Source organism: Protopterus annectens, chromosome 3.part1 (genome assembly GCF_019279795.1).
Source record: "Protopterus annectens isolate FY-2018-M chromosome 3.part1, PAN1.0, whole genome shotgun sequence".
Lineage (NCBI taxonomy): Eukaryota > Metazoa > Chordata > Ceratodontiformes > Protopteridae > Protopterus > Protopterus annectens.
In genome coordinates this window covers 220449063-220476669 of record NC_056732.1, presented here as the reverse complement: position 1 = coordinate 220476669, position 27607 = coordinate 220449063, and the positions used below count along the sequence as shown (strand labels likewise).

At 39.1% G+C, this 27607-nt stretch overlaps 1 protein-coding gene across 5 annotated transcripts in view; it reads left to right on the top strand.

The window, feature by feature from the left end:
- The window catches only part of LOC122798071, a 1004738-nt gene that overhangs the window by 338593 nt on the left and 638538 nt on the right, over positions 1–27607 (top strand). The gene's annotated exons all lie outside the window — the stretch shown is intronic.

Sequence of the window (27607 nt, the reverse complement as noted above, 5' to 3'; positions counted from 1 at the left end):
TTTTACCAACAAAGGTGAATACATGTTACATTTACTAGACGTTCACAGACAATTACATTTTTACCTGCATAGAACAAAAGACCTAAGGAAAACAGACCAGTGGTTTGTCACCTTTGCAGACTTGAAATCAGGAAAACAGTTGCCAGAGTAACTTTAGCCAGATGGCTATCTGATTGTATATCTTTTATATATAAAAAAATTAGGTGTTATGCTACCTCAACCAGTATGAGCTCATTCAACTAGATCCATGTCAACATCTTCGTTTTTTCTTTCCAGAAAGTCCATGGATGGCATACGTGCAGCAACTAATTGGGCTACTCCCCATAGCTTTGTTACTCATTACAAATTTGATCTGGTCTCCAGAGGGTAGAGCATCATTTGGTTCAACTGTGCTCAGGAATATTCTTTCTTGAGACCACCTGGAATTTTAAGTAGCTGGGTACTCTGTCCCGTTAGTTGAGGATAGAATGAAGACTGACAACATCAGATAAAGAAGTTATATACTCACTATAACATTCTGTCTGTGTTGTCCATTTTCATTCTTCCTCAACTCCCCACCCACCAGCCCCCATCCTTTGCAAACTTCTGAAAAAATGAGTTTTAAGTGGATGTCACTGTTCTTTATATTGCGCTCCAGATATAGACTTTCCTATATTTGAGTGCATGTGTATTCACCTCCTTTATATATACACAACACACATATTATAAAATATCTATATATACAGGTAGGAACTTAAGAGTATTTTGAAAATAACAACAATACACAATTATATAGTAATTCAAGAATGAGTAAGTGTGGGTTTTGTAGAACATGCAAATTTGTTAATGATGGTCCCTATGTCATGATACACAACTATAACAGATCCATAAAGTGTCCGGGGTTTGCTAATTGTAACACAAAAATGGTTGTTTACCTAATTATATGTTTATCATGTCAAGCATTTTATGTAGGTAAAACCATTAGAAAGTTAAGAAATCGTATCACGGAACACACTAGGGACATTAAAAATAAAAAAAACTACTAATTCCCTGTATATACACAGTATGAAATGCCCAGATTTTAAAAGGTTTATATTTTTTGTAATTGATAGAATACCACAAAACATGGACAGGGGTGGTGATGTGAATAATTTATTGGAGGTTAAGGAATGCCTATGGCAGCTTAGGTTGAACGCTTGTAATTTGCCAGGCATTAACGAATATGTTTCCATCTCTAGTATTCTTAAATGTAAATCTTATCTTATTTGAATGGTTTACTATTGTTGTATTTGAGAAATTGATGATAGGAACCACATGTTTTTATGTTAAATATATATTCTCTTAAAACAAAAACATTATACATATATTTATTTAGTGTTTTTATTGTTTTAATTTTTGAAAGAATATGTATTGTATTACCATATTTATATCAAGCATTTTTGTAAAAACTTGGAGCATCAGTATTGATTTTAAGTGTTTGCTAAGATATATATATATTATATATATATATTTTTTATTTTTTATTTTTATTTTCATTTGTTTTATAAACATATAAAGAGTCAGTAAGTGTTTTAAAGTATGTACTTTTTACTCAACAGGGTTTTATAGGTAAAAGTTTATAGTCAGTAATTCTATTTGAATCATTTGTTTCAACTAAAACAGCACTTTAATCAACAGCACTGTGTGGCAGTCAGGTCGTGTGTTTGGCCGGGACTATTGGTTGGTTTTATTTTTGCTAAGATATACATATAAATATTTTTATGAACATATTTATATATTATTGCATAGAAGGTAGGAGGCGTTTATTTTAATTATTTTAATTAATATGTATTACATCATAAATGAGTTAAGGCTAGCTTAAATGTTGATTGGAGAATTTTTAATGAGAATACCTTAAAAAGGAAATGTGATTTCAAAGCAAGTTTACTCTGATGAAACCCATGGATTAGATGGGTGAAAGCGCTTGGTATGTATGGAAATTACATGTTCGTGTTTCGCTGCTAATATGTATTTCGTATTATTATTCTGTCATCACAGTATTGTTTATTAAAGGTCACATCGTGATTGCAGTTGCCTTGGAATCATTTCTAAATCTATATATACATATTTCCTTTCTGGCAAAGTCAGCAAATAAGATCTGAAGTACTTGGGTTTGGTGCATTATGGGTAAGGGAGAAGCTCAAGAGTTTTAGATTGCCATGAACTTTAGCAACAGCTGAGTCAGATCCAAGGGATCGGTTCTGAACCCATTCGTTGAGGTAGAATGAAAATGGACAGCACAGATGGAGTGTCATGGTGAGTACATATCTTCTTTTTATGTCATCTGTGTATGACATTATCACTGGAATTTCAACACCTAAATGCATTGTATACTTTCCATTCTTTATTTTTGATTACTTTCCATTACTATTATATTCATAACTAAAGCAAATAAAATACTACTCCTAAGACATCCTTGTCTTGTTATTATTTTTGAGTGTTTCTCTGCTTAACCAACCATTTAGTAACACTCTTACCTTATTGTTAGATACTGTTAAAATAGTTGTTTTTTTATACTAATGTTAGCATGTCCATTATATCCCATAATGGATCATGTTGCATTGTCAAATGCGTTATTAATATCACCTACCATTAATTTTATCTCTTCTTTCTTATTTACAATATCATCTACTAATTATCTCACTATCATTAATAAATATTGACATCCTTTTCCTTTCATATTATAAACATTTTCCATTATATATTGCATCTTATTTTCAAATCTTCTCTGTATATTTTTTATTAATATTTTATAATCTGTATTTAGTATTATTGGTCTCCAATTTTTTTATTTCTTCTTCTTCTCCCCTTTTCCATATGAATTTTAATATTTCACTACTCATTTTTTATAATTTAAACCTTCATTTAACCATTTATTAAACACACATAATAAGTAGTTTTTCTGACAATCTTCTAAATTTGTATACATTTCAAAACCAATTCTTTCCGGCCCAGCAGAAAATTCTACATTTAACTGTTTAAACACTTTTTCTAATTAGTACATTGCAGTTTCTTTTTTTAAAATTCTCTGTTAATTTGTTCAGAAAATCTTTTTACCTCCCATATCTTTCCACCTTGACTTTTTTTAAACATTTCATCCACCCGACATTATATTTTCCATAATTTGTTGATTTGTCTTTAAGCTCCCCACTTTATCTTTCATTTCTTTCATTACATTACTATCCTCCTTTACTATATTACTTAAATATGATACTTTTTTTTTTCTTGTAAAATGCCTTTGATTGTATCATAATTTGATTTTTATCTTGATTTCTCTTATAAATTTCTTTCTTTTATAATATTCTGTATTGTTATTTTCTAAATTCTCCAATGATTTTCTAAATATTTGGACATATTCCTGTTTTTGTTTCTTTCTTACTGTTCTTAGCCAATGTAATTAATCATCTTTGTATTTTCTTTTAAAGGTAATCTGCCATTCTGACCCACTGTTGTAAAACATGATCTTAGTAATATGGTCCTCCCATAACTGAATAATTGCTTCCTTTCTTTTTTCCTTCCATTCCTTTTCAGTTATTCTTTGTATACCTTTTTCTATTTGTGTACATTCTTTATTATAATTTATTTCTATCCATATTGGTAAATGATCTGAAAAACTTATGATAGTTTCTTCTCCCATCAGACTTATACCTACTAAAACTAAAAAGTAGTCAATTTCAGTTTTTAAGTCTCCTGTTCTGTATATCCATGGTTTTCTGTTCCATATAACCAGTTTTCCCCATTTCATTATTGTATTACCCCTTAAGTTATAGTTAAATCACCTGTAATTATAATATGCATGTTTACTCCAACAAAATCTAACATTTTTTAAATAAATTCTCCCTTTGTTTGCATATCACATCAGCATAAATAGCTGTAATTCTGTACATCTTTTCTTGCCATATTAAAGCTACAACTGTTAATTTTCCTATTATTACTAATCTAATATGTAGTATTTGTACTACTGCCCTGCATAATAATGCTATTCTAGATCTTCTGTTGTCCCACTGTTGCATATTATTTCTCCATTCCATAGATTTTGTTTGCACTCTTTCTTCATGAGTCATAAATCCTATGTCTTCTAATATAGTAATATCAGCATCACATTTGTTACACCATTCTAGAATTCCTATTCTTCTTGTTATATACTTCTTATTATTAACATAACTGAAATAATCCTCCGGTTATTTCTTTTCTCTTCCTTAATTTAGAAGATATCATCTTTTTCCTTTATTGTTTACTTTAAATTATATTTTAACCATTATCTTTTATTTTATTTTATATTAGAGCCTTTACATTTTCTTTTTCTGTCTTTTACTCTTACCAGTAGAATTTTTTCGTACTACTTTCGAACTTATATCTTCATCACTTAATTCGAGTTCTACCTCTAGCTCCTGTCCTTCACCATTTTTTGTACTATCTTTCTTTTTTCTTCTAAACTTTCATCTATCTCCTCTTCAATTCAGCAGTTTGCTTTTTATCATTACTTTGATGTACTGTTTTTTTTTTCATGCTCCTTTTCTTTACAGTCATTCATAAATGTCTATTGTTTACATTTATAACATTCAAGTTCACATTTCTTTGTTTCATGACGTGCTTTACCACATGTAAAACATTTTTTTTTATCACAGTTGCTAAGTAAATGTCCTTTTCCACAAAAGAAATGTTTTTGGTTGATCCCAGTATTTCAAAACACTTTTGTTGTCTTCAGCATTTATAATACTTGGGATGTGTATAATTTTTATTTTTTCATTTTTAAAATAAATTTACAGTCCTATCCCCCAGTCCATACACCCCAATTATCATACACTTTTGAAATGTATATTACTTCTTTTTTTTAAATGTCCTTTTAAAGTCTCACTTTCAACCTCTGTCTGGAATTGTACATATATGTTCTTTATAGTTTCTCAAAACGATGCTTTAATTACATAGTCATTCCATGGATAGATTTTATGTCTTTTTTGATGCTCACATACACATTTTTCCATGCTTTTTACAATTTCAAAATGTCACTAAATGCCTCTTTGTTATTCAAAATGAAAGCTCTCACCTCTTGTGTTTTCACTCCCAATTATAATAGTAAATTGTCCCAAACCTTATATCTATTCATTTCCTGGCTTTTTTTTACTTTGTATCCTTACCATGAATTTTCTTTTTTAATGTGTTCTATTTTTTTCTTTTCCTCCTTTCCTTCTTGTATTGATGCCACTGTCTCCGCGTATGTTCTCTCCATCTGTATATTAACTTCTTCTGGTCTTACTTCTGTTCTTTGGCTCAGTTTGTTTGATTAAGTCCTTCAGTAAATCATCCCGCAACCCTCCTAATTGCAGAGTTGTAACTATGCATTCCTCTCTGCTTAACTCTGTTGTCTTCTCAAAAAACTGATGCTAAACTAAAACTTCTGAGTCTACTGCAATATCTTTAATCTCCTTCTTAGAGCTAGCATTTGCCTCTACTCCTTAAACTGAAGACTCCATCTCACGCACTGACCTCCCAGCCACAACCATGCTAGGAACGGAGCTTATGCACATATTCATGGTTGGCACTTCCGCGAATATGGATTGGAATTGATCATAGGGGGAAGTCCCCCCAATGCCCTGAACACAGTTTTTCCTAGTATTATAAATATCGCCTTGAGTCTCCCTGAAAAGAGGCCACTAGACTAGTTTGACTGTCCCAGTCAATAAAAAAAGATAGATACATCATATATACGCAATATATATATATATATATATATATATATATATATATATATATATATATATATATATATATATACATACGTGTGTGTGTGTATACACACACACACACACACACACACACATACACACACACACACACACACACACACACACACACACACACACCAGTGTACTTCCTAATATTGAAGTACCAGAAGATCAAACAGAAAAACATCAATGCTAAAGAACTGAAAAACACAACATAAAAAAAAAAAAAAAATATATATATATATATATATATATATATATATATATATATATATATATATATATATATAGATGTACTTCAGAATATTGAAGTACCAGAGGATCAAACACAAAAAAACTCATGTTTTAGGTTCATAGTTGTTTACTAGGCTAACAACCACAAGGACCTGTTTAAGCCTAGCCATGCATCCCAAATCTCTGACATGTTCTGGTAAGCAGGGGCTTGGGCATACTTCTCAAACTCTTAGAGCAAAAAATCTGGACAAAGCCTAAAATGATGGGGGACAAATAGGGATAGATTTTAAATATTGCTCTTACAAACTTAAAAAGTTGATAGAATAATAGGTTTTCCATTGGCATGAGTTTTCCATTGGCATGAGTTTTCTGAAGGATGTGGAGTCTTAAACTCAACAGTTTGTCATTATTTAATGGCTTCAATCCTCCACTATGTGCCAGAAAGGTGCAGATTGTAGGAGGAACACACCAAAAATATGAGGCTAAAATCTGGACATTCTGCAAAAATCTGTACAGTTGAGAGGTCTGGGCTTGGGAGATGAAACATTTACAAGCAGGGCTGTGGGAGATGAACCATTTACAGGCTGCCTCCGTCCTTTAGAGAGACAGGTGTCAAACCAGGGATGAATTCCTGTTCTTCATCCAGTTGTTCAAGTTACACTTGAATTTCTTTTGGGAGGAACTCTACTTCACATGGATGGAGATCCTGTTCCATAGAAGGGGTAGTCTCTGGGATACATACCTGTCTCTCCACATGTCCTGTTTATATCACAGACAAGGTGCAAGTCTTTTGAATAGTTAATTCCAGTGCTGTTTGTTTTGCGGATATGCCGAAGGTCCATCAGAGGAGGGTCTGACAGGGGCTTGTATACCAGACATAGATCCCCCGTCAACAGCCTGTAGGAGACTGAATACAGGGATAGAGCCTTGTGGCAGTCTGCATAGAACATGTTATTTATGCCCTGTATTCTTTTAGCGAGGAATCTCATCCCAAAGACATGCTGTAGGTGGTTGACAATTCTTTTAGCGAGGAATCTCTGTGTATGTTCCAGTTGTTGGACATGCTTGGTTAGGTGCATACCAAAGGGGGCATTGTGCTCAATGATAGGTCTGATGAATACCAAATACAGTGGAACAATGACTTCCTTGGACCTAGATGCCATACCTTTGTTTATAAGTTGCACAATATAGAATGATTTCCTCACTACTGTAGACATGTGATGGTCGAAGGCTGTCTATGTGTGTCCCCATGTCCCTGACTTCTGGGTCAACTCTTAGGGGTGGGTTGTCAATAAGATAGTTTCCAGGGGTGGTGTCAAACCCCCTTACATCCACTATCCCCCTTGTTAACTATATATACCACCTCTGAGATTGTGGAATAGCAGGCTAAGGGAAAATTCCCATTCCCTACTGTTCTGCGATATCCCACAAACCCTACTGTTCTGCGATATCCCACAAAGTAATACCTGCAGAAGCAATCATATAATTCAGTCACATCTACTGGGATTACAGACATTTGCTATTACAAACATTTGACCAAATGTAATGTACCCATTTATCTATATCTATCTGGCTATCTACATATATATATATGTGTATGTATACATATGTGTGCATGTGTACATATATCCTTTTGACTCTTGACTGATGTGCATATGTATATGTGTGTGTGTGTGTGTGTGTGTATATATATATATATATATATATATATATATATAAGCGCTACAGAATCCTGAAGACCAAAATCCTGAAAACTCAAAATCCTGAAAACACACAGGATGCCAACACTTACTATATTCCAGCACAAGATTCTTTTTAGTGCCAAAAAAGACAGGGAACTGGAGAGCAATTTTGGATCTCAGTGTGTTGAAAAATCAGTTCAACAAATTAAATTCTGAATGGTCATGGTACAGTCTATTCTTCTATTTTTAGGAAAGGACAACTGGATATGCTTGATAGATATTAACAATTTAGAGCATTACCCTTGGGTCTCACCACAGTCCCCAGGGTGTTCACCAAATGTATGGCAACAGTAGCAGCTCATTTGAGACTGCAAGGATTCTGGGTTTTTCCTTATTTGGACAACTGGCTCATTACTCCTCCAACCAGGCACCGACTGATAGAAGCAAGGGATTTTGTTCTCTAGACCTGTATGTACTTAGGAATAATTATCAACCAAGAAAAATCTCAACTGTCTCCAACCCAGAGTTTGGAATTTATAGGGGCATTGCTGAATACAGCAACAACCATTGCATTTCTTCTCCCAGTGAGACTTCAAAAAGTCATAACCCAAGTGAAAAAAATTATACACAGGAAGAAGGTTCCTGTTCGCCTAGTTTTACAGGCCCTACATTCTATGGCAGCAACAATTACTCTAGTTCCCCTAGCCAGGTATCACATGAGAATTCTACAATGGCTGCTGGCTTCTCAGTGGTCTATATTGTATCAACCCATGTCTGACCAGATTCTGATCACCAGTCATTGCAGAAAGGATCTAGCTTGGTAGATTTACTCCAAAGAAATTCTCCTGGGTTACCCCTTCATCCTTCCAGAGCCCAAGGCCATAATGACCACGGACACCTCCAAGATGGCGTGGGGAGGAGCATTTCCTGGGCAAGACTGTCCAAAGCATTTAGTCCCCTATGGAGCCCAACTTGCATATAGGTGTTCTACAGCTAAGGGTGGTGCTTATAGTATTGCAAGCCTTTCCAACTGCTCTTCCTCAGGGAACAATTGCAATTCAAACAGACAACATGTCAGTAGTTTGGTGGATCAACAAACAGGGAGGAACCAAATCTTATCCACTTTGTCGAGAAGCACTCCGAGTGTGGCAGTGGACAATCTCTTCCAACTGCTTTCTGATAGCAATGCACATTCTGGGGGTTCCAGTGTGATAGCAGACAAGCTGAGCAGATGTATTCTCCAGCCTCATGCGTGGTCCCTCAATCCAAAAGTGAAGGAAGAAATTTTCCATCACTGGGGCCAGCCTTGCTGCGACCTGTTTGTCTCTCCCCTAAACAACAAGTGCAGCAACTACTTAGCCCTGATTCCCCCTCCAGAGAAGTCGCCAACGGACCTACTTCTCTACACTAGATCCTCCTGTCTCCTGTACACTTTTTCCCTGCTACCTCTAATCATAAAATTCTTACAGAAACCACTTAATTTGAATAGCAAAGTAACCTTCATTGCTCCTGACAGATATGGTTCCCCTTTCTTTGGCCTTAAATGATTCAACCATCTTGGACTCTGGACCCGGCTGCAGACCTTCTGTCCCACCCAGATGGGATAGTTCACCCAGACATTCTGAACCTCAAGCTGACGGCATGGTTCCTCTAGTTCCACTAGTAGCCAGGCATCTTAACCTTTCTTCCCCAGTACGCCAAATTCTCCTAGCTTCTCATAAACCTTGCACGTGGAAACTATATAATAGTAAATGGAAAAGATTTACCATTTTGGCACATTTTGGCACATGAAAGGGATACTGATCCCTTTTCAGCTTCTGTAGATAATATTTTAGAGTTCTTAGTCTGTCTTTTCAATCCAGAAGCTTCTCCTTCAATAGTCAGAATACAGCTAGCAGCAATTTCAATTTTCCATGATGGTTTAGAAGAACATTCCTTGACTTCTCATATACTCTGTAAGGCATTTTTAAAAGGGACACTTTTGCTGAAACCTCCTTTCAAAGAGCCTACCCCATCTTGGGACTTAAACCTAGTACTGCAAACTGTTGTACATTCTCTTTGAACCATCTGCAGACTGTGATCATTTGTCATGGAAAACATTATTTTTAGTGGCAATAACCTCTGCTAGAAGGATTTCAGAAATTCAGGCTTTATCAAGTTAACCACCTTACCTGATCTGTCATAAGGACAGAGTCTCCTTACGAGCAAATCCCACTTTTCTACCTAAGGTAGTGTCCGAGTCTAATATTAATCAGATGATTAATTTGCCAGTACTCCCAAATTTTTCAAACAGAGGTAAATACTGTCTGCATTTTATTTTTATTTATTTATTTATTTATATTTGTTGACCGGGAGTGTCCAACTGGACATAGGTCCATTTTCAGCGGAGGGCCGGGGAGAAAAGCTCCACAGTTAAAACAGACAGACAGTAGTTACATTGGATTACACAGCGATTAACAATTTACATAGCAATTACTTACAACATATTTACAGATGAAGAACATAGTACATCAGTAGACAACTAGAATCTACTGTGAAGTACATAACAGACATTAACAAATGTTACAATAAGAAGTTCCTGCTGTATAATAAGTACTAGGCTTATGAGCATCTGAGCTTGCTATAATCAAGGTAGTTAGTGGAGTGGAAAGAAAGGTAGTGGTTCGATGAGGTTTGTGATATTAGAGTGGGAGTTGCAAGGGCATAGCCAGCATGTTTTTAGGTGTGCTTTTAGTAAAGTTTTGAAGTTGGGTGTATGATGGTATGGAGGTAATTGTGGGTGGGAGGGAGTTCCATAATTTGGCTATGGCGCAAGAGAATAGTGCTTCACCAGCAGAGTTATTGGCTTTAGTGATCTGCAAGTGATTTTTGTTGCTGGATCTTGGTGGTCTGGTGGTGCGATAGGGTTGGAGTAGATTCTGGAGGGATGGGACATTTAGTGGATGGTTTACTAGTTTGTGGGTGAGTGAGAGTTGATACCATTGAAGAAGGTGAGGGAGTTCAAGCCAGCCCAGTTCAGCAAGTGAGAGACAGTGGTGACTATCGTAGGATGCCCCTGTGGCGAATTTGGCGATTTTGTTGTAGCAGGTCTCTACTTGTTTAGATCGCATTGCCTTAGGTTGGTATATATTGGAGAGGCATAAAGTTGGGTGGAGATAAGGTGGGAATTTGCTATTGAAATCTTGGCTGCTTTGGTGAGACGTTGCTTATTTCTGTACTGCGCTCCTAGTTTTTTGTGGACTTTTTTTATGGTCATGGATATGTGAATATCAAATTTTAGGCTTAAACATTGATTTCCTACGGCATAATAATGCTGAACAAACAGATAAACAAGCAAATCCATTATTACATATGCAATTTGATGGCATTGAATCATCATTCAAGATATCACAAATCACAGCAACTTTGATTATATTTTACAAGAAGTAGAACTTGCAGCATACAAAGATTAACTTGGCAGCATTTTCATTTGGAAGCTTGTTTACACAATCAGGCCATACCTAGAGGAATGCGGGTGAAATGCATGCCAAGCTATGGGAATCAACATCCTGAACTCCTAGCTAAATGGCAAGCAATACATTTAGAGACCAGCTTCCGATACATGAAGCTAATCATGGATTATTTTAGACCAGAGGAAGACTATCTCGCCCTTGAAATCAAAGAAAAACAAGTAGAACTAGAGAAAATGAATTTGACTACTTATCACACCAACAGATTAGAAACATTACAATTCAATGTCAATGTGTATGAATCAAAAATAAAAGATCAGAAAATAAAAAAAACTAAATAGAGACATTAATGATTTAAAACAAGGGCGGATCTTTGATTGGCCCAGGGAGGAAATAAGATCTACTACAAATCACTTTAACCCTAGCACCAGACATCCTGCATCCATTAGGAATGACACATCTGTGTCTAGAAACCATACTGGGACTGAGGAGCAAACTTCTGGCACATTGAATACATCTACCAATATTACAGGGACACCTGTGGCCACTATGGCAGATAGGATTGTTGAAACATCCTCTGAAACAGGAACCATTCCTAAGAAAGGGAGTACATTTCTCCCCATCACCACACAACTTCTGTTTTTTCTGAATCAAACCAGTTACAAGAACCCACAAACTCAGTCAAGACAGAAAAAGAAAGAAAATACTGAATTAAACAGTTCTATAGTGGTGAATATTTCTCAATATGAATTGACCCAAGCAGAAACTTCTGTTTTACAGAAGGGGTTAACTTTCATACCCTCTTTAAGATCCGATCTGAATGAATTTGTTATAGACATAAAGCATTTTGGACGTAATGTGACATTAAGAAATATTTATGGCACAATCACAGAACAAGTTAGAAACTTAAGGAAACCAAGTACATTTGTACCTGTAGCACATCCTGCTGTGGAACTATTCATACGGCTGTGTAATGCAGTGGAGAAATTAAGACTGGACACGTATACTAAACATTATAGAAACATTACGTATGAAGAAAGACAAGCCCTATGCAACTTACAACAAAATGAGAATGTGGTAATCAAACCGGCAGACAAAGGAGGTACTATAGTCGTTATGGATACTAATTGGTATAAGAAGAAAATGACTACCATTTTACAAGATGAAAAGACATACCATAGAGTTACACCAATCCAGTTAAATCGAACTATACAAAAAGTGTCTTCCTTACTTCAGGATATGTTGACTGAAGGCCAAGTAGATCTGGATCTTTACAATTTTTTGAACATCACAAAACCCACTGTTCCGAATATTAATGGACTTCCTAAGATTCATAAGGACCTTCATAACCCTCCACTACGACCTATAGTAGTAGGACAAGGGTGGGTGACAGAAACAATGTCACTATTTGTGGAGAAAGAATTGAGAACTATTTTAAAATATTTTGATACAGTTCTGCAGGATACTGATGACTTCTTAAGAAAGATAAACCATGAATAACATTACAGATTATACCACCTACTTGTGACCACCCTGGATGTGAATAGTTTATTCACTTCCATTCCCAACAAAGCAAGCGTAGAAGCTGTAAGAAAGATCTTAAGTCACAAAAAAACTGTTAATGAAACCAATAGGATTTGTGCTTTATTAGATTTAATACTGGAAAATAATTATTTTGTGTATGGTACATCAATCTATTGGCAAAAATGGGAGGTAGCCATGGGCACCCCTTGTGCGAACAGCTACTCAAATCTTGTGCTTGTAGACTGGGAATTGGAGCATGTATTGAACTCAAATAATCCATGGTATGAATGCATCAAATTTTATGGTCGAGTTGTGGATGATCTTTTTATTTTATGGGATGGAACCGTACCACAATTTGAATCATTCCATCAATATTTAAATAGGCGAAATAAAACACAAAGAATACATAAAAGATGTAGCAAAGATGAGACAAGAGAAAAGGAAATTTTGTTTCTACAACAAAACCTAATAAAGAGAGGCTATAATGAAAAAGATGTGAATGTTCAAGAAGTTATCCCAAAGAAAAACAAGACAGAAGACAGAGCCACCAGAGTGATGTTAACTTACAGCACAGACAACACACAAGTTAAATCCATAATAAGGCAGTTTTGTCCCATCCTCACCCAGGATGGCAAGCTAAAAGACATTGTAGGTGAAACACCATGCTTTGGCTACAAGAATAAGAAAAATTTAAAGAGGTTACTTTGCACAAAGGATGGGTTTAGCAAACATAAAATCGTTGGACATAAAGGCACGTTCAAGTGTGGCCACTGCACAGCATGCCCACTGATTGACTGTAACAACGAATTTGAACATCCAAGGACAAAGAAGATATACACCTTTAATGTCAAAGCCACTTGTATAACCCCCAATGTGGTATACATGGCTACCTGTAAACTATGTCCTGCATTCTATGTAGGAAAAATTAATCAGATTTTTAAAAATCGCATTTTGAGACATCAAAGAGACATTACCAATAAAGGTCCACATAATGCTTTAGCAACGCATGCTGAAAGAAATGTCTGTCATTCTTTCACTTATAAGGTGATAGAGAATGTATATAGTGAAATAAGGAAAGGCGGCATTGAAAATATTACTGAATGCAGGGAGAGTAAGTGGATTGTGAACCTCCGTGCTGATATTGAGCCAGGCTTGAACAACATCATCCCACTGAAACCTATACTAAAAGCTAGAAGACCAACTATCAGCTAACATGGAGGTGTGTCTGGCTTAATAATTCATGACTGGTCACACCCCTCAAAAGCAAAAGGTATAGGAAATGGAACACCCCCAGCTGAGAGGAAAGAGGATTGGTGTGTTTAAACAGCTGATTGACAGTGTGATGATTGAATGATTGTCTCAACAGTAAAGGAAGCAAACACTATAAAAAGGAACTTCCAGTCCCTATCTCTATGATCTGAAGAAGATACCGAAAGCGCTTATCGTTTGGAATACATAGGGACTGTTTTATTCTACATCAAGATTTTAACTTGACATGAATATTTTAACTTTTCCTACAATAAAAGGATTTTAACTGCCATTAAAGCTAGAAGCTTTTATTTGATCTGTTAGACTGGTTAAGCGGTTATCACAGTTCATCACAGTCACATAGCAGCTACTACATCTTCAGTGTGGATACTTTCTATATCAGACCAAAAAGATTGGATACTTTGAAGCCATCATAAGACTGGAAACTTTGGAGCCATCATTTCGCTATGGTATAACTGCATTCACAGCGTGAATATCTTGTAAGTGCATTTAATTTAAGTACTGGAAATGTTTGCAAGTTTTTTTGCTATATATGTTGCACTTTTAAGTTTTATATCATTTAACCACACTACCTATTCTCCAAGAGAACTTTACTTCATTGGCCATTGTTGTACAGCGTTTCATTTTGAATACCAAATTTTAGTTTGTTTGTTTCCACTCCTAGCAATTTGGTGTGTTCAGTTGGGTATATAGTGGTGTTGTCTTTTGTTGTGATGTTAAAGTGAGAGTGGTTTTGAGTATGTTTGGTGGGTTGGAAGATGCGTAGTTTAGTTATGTTTGGGTTGAGTATTAATTGGGCATCGGATAACCAAGTTTCAACAGAGGAAAAGGCTTCCTGTGTGAATTTTTGCAGTTTGGGTAGGGACTGGGCTGAGCAGATGATGGTTGAGTCATCTGCGTATTGTATGAGTGTGCCATGTTTGGTGGCAGAGGCTAGATTATTGGTGAAAACGGAGAAGAGTAGGGTCCAAGGATGGATCCTTGGGAACCCCTATGGAGACAGGTAGTTGGGGAGATATGTCATTCTGCCATACAACGGTACACTTTTCCCCTGCTAGATGATCACAGACAATTGTGCTTTTACCTTCACAGGACAAAAAACACGAGGAAATCTGACTATTTGTCTCCTTTTCAAGTGCTAGGTTTGGTAAACCAGTCAGCAAGGTGACCTTAGCCAGCTGGCTCAAGGATTCTCTTTTTATCTATGACAAAGGAAGAATTGGCTTACCTAGGCCTGTTAAAGTACATTCTACGAGATCTGTGGTCACTTTAGCAGTTTTCCATTCTAGAGCTTTGATGGATGATATATCTGTGCAACAGCTACTTGGACTTCTCCCCATACCTTTATTACTCATTACAAATTGGATTTGGTCTCTAGGGAAAGATTTCCTTTGGTTCAATGGTGCTCATGAATATCCTTCCATGAGTCCTACCAAAGTCTAAAGTAGCTGGGGACTCTGCCCCATATTTCAAGGATAAAATGAAAATTGACAACATCAGATAAAGAAGTTATGTATTCCCCATAATGTTCCATCTTTGTTGTCCATTTTCATTTATCCTCGACTCCTCTCCCTCCATCCCCCAGCCTCTGAAGACTTTTTGGTAGAACGGGCAATGTACTTATCCCTTATGATAATTTTTAAAGCATAGCAGATATGGCTTCTATTGAGGCTTCTTTATCTACCACTCTATACCTAATTTACAAACTCAATCTGAGGTAATTGGGAGAGAGGGATTGTGGGTAGAGGTGAAGCTCAAGAGTTTTTGGTCGACACAAGGTGTGGTAATGGCTGAGTCGGTTCCAATATCGGAACCAAACCCGTATGTCAAGGATAAATGAAAATGGACTACACAGAATGGAATGTTGTGGTAAGTACATAACTTCTTCTTTAACTTTGTCAAAAAGCTTTCAGTATGCCAGTTGGAAGGTAAGAGTTTAACATTCCAGAGCTCCACCGGAGGGAGGGAGTAAACTGTTTGTAAAGACTGAACTGTGTTACTGTTGATCTGATGTTGTCAGTCTTCATTTTATCCTTGACAGATGGGTCCGTTTCCAATATCTGAACCGACTTGACTGTTACTACATCTCACACCAGCCAAAAATTCTCAAGCTAAACCTCTACCCACAATACTTCTCTCACAATTACTTCAGATCTCGTTTGCAGCTTTTCCGAAATAGTTGCTTTTTGTCATTGCTCTCGAGTTTCCTTGGATTTAGGTAAATTTCTGTTGGTATTTCTTAGACATTTCTCTCTACTTTACTCTGTACTTGATCCTCTACCCTTTACTTTAATACTTTATCTCTCTGCTTTCATACACGGTGTAATTCTTAATATCATTGTCGATATTCTCTCCCCATAATGTATTTCCATAGCTATCATCAGTGATAATTTCTCCCCTTTCCTTTTTTTCTTCTTTAAAAAAAATTCCTTCTTGTTTCTCTCTGAAACTTTTGTGTGAGTGACCGTTTTTTCCAGCTGTAATTTTTTAACATGGCTGAGAAAGGTAATGCCCCCTCTAGTTTTAAAAAATGCCAGACGTGCAGCCACAAAATCCCATCTTCTGATTCTCACTCCCTGTGCGTTTATTGTTTGGGTCCGTTCACTTACATGGGAACTGCAGAATTTGTCATGGGTTCAGTCATCGAGCCCTCATTGAAAAATGAAACTTTTATTTTGAAGGGTTTAATCCCCTCCGCCTTCAATGAAGCTTTATCTACTGCTGACAAAACCAAAACTGACATTTCCTCCCCTCCGTCCTCATCTTCCATGGACAAAGAAAAAAAGAGGAGTGTCTCAGTTCCAACTTCTCCATCAGTTCCAAGAACTAAGAAATTGAAATCCTCAGTTCAGAAACTATCTTTGGAATTGGTGGCCACTGAATCTAAATTACTCTTGATAACTATTGCTCCTGCACCGACAACTATGTCAAGTCCTTTGACGTCAAAGGTCCCGGTGCAGGAAACAATTTCTACTCCTCCTGCTATGGCTAAAGTATCTGATTCAAGGGAAATTTTTTCAAAAACTTCTTACTCCCTGTCTGTAGACCCCTTTGCTGGTGAGCTTCCAGAAGTTTTTCTTCAGAGGCCTAAATCTCCTGTCATCAATCCGCTCCACCAAAAGTCTTTCTGAGGTCGTTGTGGAGAGACTTGTGAATAAAAATCTTGTGGGCTATAGGACTTTTAGCCCCCCCTTTTGGTTCCAAGTACTTTGAATCTTGGAACTGAGCCTTCTTTCACCCTACTGACCACTCCTCTGAGGCCTTATAGTTTTCTGTTTTAAACCTCCCAGCACCAACTGTACTGGTACCTGAGAGTTCCACATCTAGTAATCCCCTGAGCTCTTCGGTGGTTTCAGATTTGGAGACCTCTCGGAGCTGTAACTACCCTGTCGGTTTCAGGGGTCAGGACTCAAGTCCAGGTTTGTCGGTTTCAGGGGTCAGGACTCGACTCCAGGTTTTTTGGAGCCATCCCTGCTCCTCAGAGCTTTGGCCCAAGTTAGTCTGGCTCCTGCTTCCATCTCAAGGGTCAGTTCTTCAAAGCAGGGAGTGACCCCAGTCCCAAGGCAGTCTATCTCGGTTCTGGGCTCCCTTCCCTCTTCAAGAGGACCGGCCTTTGAGGTGATGGAGAGGGCCCTGTCCCTTACAGTGACTCAGTCAGTACCTTCCTCCTTGGAACAGGTACCCCCTCTAGCTCTGTTATTCCACCTGTCTCCACTGGGACAGTGAGTGCTGAAGTCTCGGGTTTCTCAGACTCAGATTCTGTCATCTTCTGTCACCTGCCCAGATTATCCCCCTGAGGAGGTCCCACAGAACAAGATGTGCAAGAGGTTGCATTTGGATTCCCCTCAGGAATCAAGTCACCAAGGACATGGATTTTGATGAGGGGGAAGGATCCCCACAGTCACCACCTGAAGATATCTCCTTTGGAGACATCCTAGAAATATTAAAGCAAAGTGGTGGCTGGAAGTCCCAAAACCCTTCCTCTGAGGAGTCTGTTTACCTGCAGGCTTTTGGCACTCACCCATCTACCTCTTGAGTGACCCCACCCACTGATGAACTCATTCAGTTGATTTCACTGTGGGCGTGGAAGGCTCTGGACACCATCGAACCCATTCCCAAGAGATCTGACGAAATATTATCTGCCCCTGAAGATAAACAGTTCTGGGTCAAGGGGTTAGTGGTGGATGCCGTGGTCATAGTGGCCTCCACAAAAAAGGAACCAGCTGAGGAGAGTTAATCTGTCCATCTGCCCTGCAGGGAGTCTCAGACTAGGGATAGATTTAGGAAGTGGGTTTATGCTTCATCGACCTTTGCTGTCTTTGAACTTCTTGGCACACTTTACAAGACTTCATAGAGATCTAATCAAGGAATTGTCAGATACCCTGGCGGGAGCTGTGGCTGAGGGAGTCCAAACAAAATGGCTTCCCAGCTAGCCACTCTAGAGTTTTCGTCTAATTCATCCATGTGGCTAATCGCACATATAGCCAAAGGGACGTTCAGAGGAGCGGGTGCAGGCATAGCCATAAGGAGACACACCTGGATGCACCTATTGTCATTTTGTGGAACCATTCAAGTCTTTATTTATCAATGCTGCTTTTGATGGAATCCACCCCCCAGTGGTCCTTTACTAAGAACCAAAGGAGTGGTGGAAAGATGTGGTTCAAAAAAAATCCAAGGGCCTTTCCAAGACACACATGGAGGGAGTTTCCCCAGGGGCAGAGGGGGGAACCAGAATGGAAAACACCACCCTCACGGCAGAGGGATCTGCAGTACCAGGGCTTCAGGGATTCATTTCCAGGTAAGGCCTTTTGGCCCAATTGTCTTCCTCTGGAGGCAGTCAGGGGACGCTTGTCCTTGCACCTAAATGCATGACTAAACATAACAGATTCCTGGGTGCAGCGAATCATATCCAGGGACTATATCATTTCCTTTTCCCATCCTCCACTGTACACAAAAAACTCCCTGAAGTTCCACCCAATCAGAGGGATTCAGCAGTGCAAGTAATTCAAAAGTTGCTAGACAAAACAGTTATCCAAGAAGTCCCACCAGACCAGAAAGGATCTCAAACCTAATCAAGATTCTTTTTAGTGCCAAAAAAAGACTGAGAGACTGAAGACCAATTTTGGATCTCAACATGCTGCACAGTTCAGTTTGTCAAACAAAGTTCTGGATGGTCACGGTACAGTCAATTCTTGCCTTTCTGAAGAAAGATGACTGGACGTGCTCGATAGAGCTTCAGGATGCATATTACCACATAAAAATGGAAAACACTCCAGGAAGTTTCTCCACTGCCGGCTGGGAGCCAGTCATTACCATTTCAGAGTGCTGCCCTTTGGTCTCACCACAGCCCCCAGAGTATTCACCAAATGCATGGCAGTAGTAGCAGCTCACTTGAGCCTGCAAGGATTCTGGGTGTTTCTGTACTTGGACGACTGGCTGATAACTGCTTCAACCAGGTATCAGTTAATAATAGCCAGGGATTACACTTTCAATATCTGTGCCCACCTGGGAATTATAGTAAATTTTGAGAAATCCCATTTGACACCAACACAAAATTTAGAATTCCTAGGGGCTGTGCTAAATACGACGACAACTATAGCATACCTTCCTCCAGAGAGACTCCAAAGAATTATAGTACAAGTTCAAAATATAATCCATCGAAAGAGAGTTCCTGCTTGACTAGTTTTACAAACTCTGTAGTCGATGGCATCCTCAATAACTCTAGTACCTCTAGCCAGGTTTCATTTGAGAATTCTTCAATAGCTACTGACTTCTCAGTGGTCTATCCTTCACCACCCCTTGTCAGACCAAATTCTTGCTCACTGCCATAGTGACCACAGACACCCCCCAGAGGGGTGGGGGGGCATTTTCTTGGCAAGACTGTCCAAGGTTCTTGGTCCCCCTTAGAGGCTAACTTGCATATCAGTGTTCTGGAGTTGAGAGGTGCTTCTAGTGCTGCAGGCCTTTCAGACAGCTCTTCCTCGGGACAATTACATTAAAAGTAGACAATACGTCAGTAGTTTGGTATATCAACAAGCAGGGAGGAACCAAGTCTTATTCCACTTGTCAAGAAGACCTCAGAGTGTGGCAGTGGGCGATCTCTTCCAACTGCTTTCTAATAGCAGTGCACATTCTGGGGAGCTCCATTGTGATTACAGATAAACTGAGCAGATGTATCCTTCAGCCTCACGAATGGTCTCTCCATCCAGAAGTGGCGGAAAGGATCGTCCATCAATGTGTTCGACCTTCTGCAATGTTTGCCTCTCCCCTAAACAACAAGTGCAATAATTACTTCGCCCTCATTCCCCCTCTGGGGAAGTCACCCAGAGACACTGGCCTCCACAATTGGCCCCCCAGTCTCCTGTACACCTTTCCCCTGATACCCCTAATTCCAAAATTCCTACAGAAAGCACTCAAGTTGAAAAGCACAGTAATCCTCATTGCCCCCTTTTGGCCTCAACAGATTTGGTTCCACTTCCTTTGGCCTTATCTGATTCAACAACTCTGGATTCTTGACCCGATTCCAAACCTTTTGTCCCATCCAGATGAACTTGTTCATCCAGACATTTTGAACCTCAACCTGACAGTATGGTTCCTCCAATTCCATTAATTGCCAGTCATCCAAATATTTCCTCCCCAGTACGCCACATCCTCTTATTGGCTCATAAACCCTCCACTCATAAACTGTACTCTAGCAAATGGAAGATATTTACCATTTGGGCCCATGAAAAACATATTAATTCCTTTTATGCTTCTACGGAGCATATTTTAGACTTTTGCGTCTCTCTTTTTCATGCTGGAACTTCCTCTTCTACCATCAGATTACAATTAGCTGCATTTTCCAATTTCCACGATGGTTTAGAATAACCTCCTTTAGCCTCTCATAGACTTTGTAAATCATTCCTAAGAGGCACGCTTTTGTTGAAAACCCCTTTCAAAGATCCAGCGCTGCCTTGGGATCTAAACTTAATGTTACAGGCCATAGTACATTCTGCCTTTGAACCCTCTGTGGAATGTGATTTGAAGGTTTTGTCTTAGAAGACACTGTTTTTGATAGCTATAACCTCAAGCCAAAAGGATTTCAGAAATCTAGGCCTTGTCGTGTAAACCTCCTTATCTAATTTTCCACAAAGATAGAGTTTCTTTACGAATAAACCCCTCTTTTCCACCCAAGGTAGTTTCAGAGTCTAACATCAATCAAGCAATTAATTTATAGTTTTTTCCAAATTTTTCCAACAAAGGTGAATATTCCTTACATTTATTAGATGTTCACAGACAATTATGTTTCTATATTAACAAAACAAGACATTCAAAAATCAGACCAAGTATTTCTTTCCTTTTCCAGTACAAAGTTGGGTAAGTGCGTCAGCAAGGTGACTCTGGCTAAATGGCTGAAATACTGCATTTCATTTATCTATGATAAGAATAAAATAACCTTTTCTAGACCCATGAAAGCACATTCTACAAGATCTGTAGCCACCTTAGCAGTTTTCCAATCCAGAGCTTCAATGGATGATATATATAGCAGCTACTTGGGCTTCTCCCCATTCCTTTATTATTCATTACAGACTGAACTTGACCTTTAGAGGAAAAGCGCCCTTTGGTTCGATGGTGCTCAGGAATATCTTTCTGTGAGTCCAACCAAGATCTTTGGTAGCTGGGGACTCTGTCCCATCTATCAAGGATAAAATGAAGACTGACAACATCAGATAAAGAAGCTATGTACTTACCATAATGTTCCATCTGTGTTGTTTATCTTCATTTATCCTTGACTCCCCTCTCTTCATTCCCCGGCCTTTAAAAAATTTTTTTTGGTGGAGCGGATTATATATCCTTGAGTTATTATGATTTTTCAAGCATAGTAGATATGGCTTCCATTTGGGCTTCCTTTTTTACTGTCTATACTTTCTTCAAACTCAAATCTGAGGTAATTGTGAGAGGGATTGTCAAGCTAATGGGCGGTAATTTCCAGGGTCGGTGGAGGCACCGCCTTTGTGAAGTGGGACCACAGTTGCAGTGCGCCACTCCTGGTGCGTGTCAGAGGTAAGACTATGATTAAACAGCTGTCCTAGCTGTGGGTTTAATTCCTCATTGGGTTCGTGGAGCACACAGCCGGGGACACCATCAGGTCCCATGGATGCTGTGTTTTTGCTTTGGAGAGAGCAGTTCTCACTTGGGCGTTGGAGATGTTTGGGGGCTGCAATGCGCTTGGTATAGATACTCTCGCTCCTTGTGGGAGGGGAGAAGTTTGCACTGAACCTGTCAGCCAGTATGTTGGCAATGTCTGTAGGATCAGTAATCTTCACATTATTTTGAACTAGTTCTGAGCATATCTGGGAGTTTCCTCCCAGGTTTCTAACATAGCTAAAGAAGGCCTTATGATTGTCTTTTGAGTCTTTAGCTATTTTTCTTTCAAAATTTGCTTTGGATGATTTTATGAGAGCTCTTAGTTTTTTACTTATAGTGATCAAGGGTGTCTTACCTTTTAAGGATTTTGCTCTATCTTGTAGTAGCTTCCTCCTTTTGTTGTAGAGTTTGTTTATGGCTGGGGTCCACCAGACTGGACGCTTGCCTTTGGTACAAAGAGTCTTTGTTTTGCTTGGGATTGCCTTATCCATGCAGTCGTAGAAGGCATTTGTAAGTGATTCAGCGGCTTGAGTACTGTTTTCCACTGCTCGGGGGCCTTAAAGGAGACCACACTAGTCTTTAGAAGTGTGAAGTCGGCTTTCGAGAAGTTCTTTACTGTGGTGTTTTTTATTTCAGGTGGGGGTGGGATGAGGACCTCCAGCGAGATTAGTTTGTGATCTGATCTCACCAGTGAGGGGTATACTTCCGGTGTTGAACATTGTGCTCCCATGTTCGTGATGATGAGATCAAGTATGTTTTCTCCTCTTGTGGGGATGGTGACTAGTTGTTCCATGGCATTTGAGTTTATGAATTCCAGGAACTTTTGGGCTAGGGTGTTTGGGCTTGAGTAGTGTTTCCAGTCTATATTAGGGTAATTGAAGTCACCTAGTATGATGGTGTTTGGTGATACATTTATCCCCTCTAGTGTTTTCAGGAAGGCCATGTGAGGTTCCTGAGTTTGTGAGGGTGGCCTGTAACATGCTACAATTTGCAGAGCAGTCTTGCCTATGGTTAATTGCACCTGGATGGTCTCCGATGCATCGTGCGTTGCCACCAGTCTTGAGGTGTGGGTGTCCTTGATGAATGAATATGGATACCCCCCTCCTTTCTTGGTATTGTCCGGATTTTGGGGCCGGAACGCATGATATGAGGTAAAACCTGATAGTGCTGGGGTGCTCTCAGGAGCCTTGAACCAGGTTTCTGTCACAGCACAGACATCGATGTTCTCCATACTGAGAAGGGCCTCGAGTGCGTGCATTTTGAGATTTAGACTTCTGGCATTGAGCAGCATTACCCTTAGTTTTTTCCTTTTTGTGTTCTAGGGTGGTAGGTTTAGAATTTGAGCCTTGCCTAAAAAGGCACTATGGGGTGGCAAGAGCCTTTGCCAATATCCGAATCCCAGGGGTGACAGGTGCAAGCCGTCCCTTGCTGAGCGTGGTTTGTCCAGCATGTCATCCCAGGCAGACAGACATTGGATCCCCTTTGAATGACACCAGAGTTTAAGCCAATTGTTAAAGCTGATCATCTTATCTCTGTATTGTAGCATCATTCTTGGTGAAGGTAGGATACTGCTCAAGGTCAGGGTCATACCTGCCTGGGCTACATAATCAGAGAGCTCCTCAATGTCTCTTTTCATGTAGTCCAAGGAGGTGCGTCTCAGGTCGTTTACACCAGCGTGGACAATGACTGAGTCGTGTTGTACCTGCTGTTGAGAGACCTGAGTGCTTGCGTTATGTGGCGGATTCTAGCGCCCGACAGGCAGCTCACTGTGACCTTCTCCTTACTCAGTCTGGTGAGCGGGACGTCAGTGTGTCTGATTATGGAGTCACCAATGACTAGTGTGTCTGGCATTGTGTTTGGCCTTAAGGGCTGTGACTGTTTGACACTCTGACTGTGAGGTCTATGTGTTGCAGGTGTTGTGTTCTGAGGTGGTGGTTGTTTGGGTGTCTGCTTTGGTGGCCTCTGCTGTTTTGGTAGAGATTTTGATCAGAGCCTCCGAGTATGTCTTTGTGTGTTTATGTGTATGATTTGAGGTTGTGATGGTACTATGTGAGACTGGGTCTATAGTGTGTGTGGTAACCTTCTCCTCCTGACTGGTCTTGCCAGTCCTATGTTGAGAGAGCTCAGCCTCCAGTTTGGCCGTATAGTTGCATCTCTCACATGTATTTGTGTTTTGTGGGAGGAGGAGAGGGTTGTCTGTGTACATGAGGCAATTGTAACATTGCCTCAATATTCCCAGGTTCACCAGCTGAGCAGGAGAGGACACTAGCAACTGATCCTCGACATGCTAGAAGGACTAGACAAAAAACTTTAAAAGAGATTCCGGGGACGTGGGTGACCGAGAAATGGGGTTTGCCTTTTGGGGTGCTATCTATAAGAGTGCCGTATCCAGGTAATAAGTACTGTAGGAGCAAGTGCTAGGTTTAACAGATAGAGAATAGTCTACTTGGAGTCGAGTAGAGATGATCTTTTAGTTATAGGATACGCTGATTACATCAGTAGTATAGTTCGAGGAAGGTAGTTTTAAGGGAAAATTTGAAGAGTGGACTTTAGGTAGCCCGAGTAGTTTAAATCTGCTTAACCGGCGCTGCCCTAGTGTGCAACGGTAGCAGCTCCGCTAAATCGCTAATGAGCTAAAGTGCTTTATAGCAGGGGCTGGAAAAGACAGAAATGACCCAAAATGGCCAATAAACTACAAGTTACTGCCTTAAACCACTCCTCTGAGGACAAACAGGCAGCTCAGTACTCCCTACTCCCACTAGTGAGTAAAGAAACTACCCCTTGACCAAACAAGGAAAATGGAGAAACACAGGAACCAAGACAAAGCCCAGGGATCAGCAAATCTGATCACTGGAACAAACTATTAGGAAAGTATGGAAAACAAGAGTATTTTTTTTGTTTTTTTCAAGTTTTTTTTTTTCAGATAGGCAGAAAATACAATAAATGCTGTATGTTTCGACTAATTGCTATCAAAAGCTAGTACACTTGAGTGTATTAGCCTGTTGTTTAACTTTTAAGCAAAACTTAAACAAGCAAGTGCAACAAACAATTCAAGCTATTAAAAACAGTAAAAACAGGTAATAACAGAATGAAACAGGCAGAAATAGCAATCGAAAGGCTTAAAAAGTCGAAAATGCAGAAAAAAATACTTAGAATCTGGAAAGTTTGTCTTTTCTGGTCTCTGCTGCTCTAGGAACTCTGCTGGACACCACGAGGAGCTGTGCTGAGTTCTCTATAGCCAGAAAAGTCACCAAAGCGTGCTTTATAGCAGGGGCTGGAAAAGACAGGAAATGACCCAAAATGGCCAATAAACTACAAGTTACTGCCTTAAACCACTCCTCTGAGGACAAACAGGCAGCTCAGTACTCCCTACTCCCACTAGTGAGTAAAGAAACTACCCCTTGACCAAACAAGGAAAATGGAGAAACACAGGAACCAAGACAAAGCCCAGGGATCAGCAAATCTGATCACTGGAACAAACTATTAGGAAAGTATGGAAAACAAGAGTATTTTTTTTTGTTTTTTTCAAGTTTTTTTTTCAGATAGGCAGAAAATACAATAAATGCTGTATGTTTCGACTAATTGCTATCAAAAGCTAGTACACTTGAGTGTATTAGCCTGTTGTTTAACTTGTGGGCGATCTCTTCCAACCACTTTCTAATAGCAGTGCACATTCTGGGGAGCTCCATTGTGATTACAGATAAACTGAGCAGATGTATCCTTCAGCCTCACGAATGGTCTCTCCATCCAGAAGTGGCGGAAAGGATCGTCCATCAATGTGTTCGACCTTGCTGCAATGTTTGCCTCTCCCCTAAACAGCAAGTGCAATAATTACTTCGCCCTCATTCCCCCTCTGGGGAAGTCACCCAGAGACACTGGCCTCCACAATTGCCCCCCCCCCCCGTCTCCTGTACACCTTTCCCCTGATACCTCTAATTCCAAAATTCCTACAGAAAGCACTCAAGTTGAAAAGCACAGTAATCCTCATTGCCCCCTTTTGGCCTCAACAGATTTGGTTCCACTTCCTTTGGCCTTATCTGATTCAACAACTCTGGATTCTTGACCCGATTCCAGACCTTTTGTCCCATCCAAATGGACTTGTTCATCCAGACATTTTGAACCTCAACCTGACAGTATGGTTCCTCCAATTCCATTAATTGCCAGTCATCCAAATATTTCCTCCCCAGTACGCCACATCCTCTTATTGGCTCATAAACCCTCCACTCATAAACTGTACTCTAGCAAATGGAAGATATTTACCATTTGGGCCCATGAAAAACATATTAATTCCTTTTATGCTTCTACGGAGCATATTTTAGACTTTTGCGTCTCTCTTTTTCATGCTGGAACTTCCTCTTCTACCATCAGATTACAATTAGCTGCATTTTCCAATTTCCATGATGGTTTAGAATAACCTCCTTTAGCCTCTCATAGACTTTGTAAATCAGTCCTAAGAGGCACGCTTTTGTTGAAAACCCCTTTCAAAGATCTAGCCCTGCCTTGGGATCTAAACTTAATGTTACAGGCCATAGTACATTCTGCCTTTGAACCCTCTGTGGAATGTGATTTGAAGGTTTTTGTCTTAGAAGACACTGTTTTTGATAGCTATAACCTCAAGCCAAAAGGATTTCAGAAATCTAGGCCTTGTCGTGTAAACCTCCTTATCTAATTTTCCACAAAGATAGAGTTTATTTACGAATAAACCCCTTTTCCACCCAAGGTAGTTTCAGAGTCTAACATCAATCAAGCAATTAATTTACAGTTTTTTCCAAATTTTTCCAACAAAGGTGAATATTCCTTACATTTATTAGATGTTCACAGACAATTATATTTCTATATTCACAAAACAAGACATTCAAAAATCAGACCAAGTATTTCTTTCCTTTTCCAGTACAAAGTTGGGTAAGTGTGTCAGCAAGGTGACTCTGGCTAAATGGCTGAAATACTGCATTTCATTTATCTATGATAAGGATAAAAATAACCTTTTCTAGACCCATGAAAGCACATTCTACAAGATCTGTAGCCACCTTAGCAGTTTTCCAATCCAGAGCTTCAATGGATGATATATATAGCAGCTACTTGGGCTTCTCCCCATTCCTTTATCATTCATTACAGACTGAACTTGACCTTTAGAGGAAAAGCACCCTTTGGTTCGATGGTGCTCAGGAATATCTTTGTGAGTCCAACCAAGATCTTTGGTAGCTGGGGACTCTGTCCCATCTGTCAAGGATAAAATGAAGACTGACAACATCAGATAAAGAAGCTATGTACTTACCATAATGTTCCATCTGTGTTGTTTATCTTCATTTATCCTTGACTCTCCTCTCTTCATTCCCCGGCCTTTGAAAAAAATGTTTTGGTGGAGCGGATTATATATCCTTGAGTTATTATGATTTTTCAAGCATAGTAGATATGGCTTCCATTTGGGCTTCCTTTTTTACTGTCTATACTTTCTTCAAACTCAAATCTGAGGTAATTGTGAGAGAGGGATTGTAGGTAGAGGTGAAGCTCGAGAGGTGTTAGTTGGCGCGAGCTGTAGTAACGGCTGAGTCAGTTCCGATATTGGAACCAGATCCAT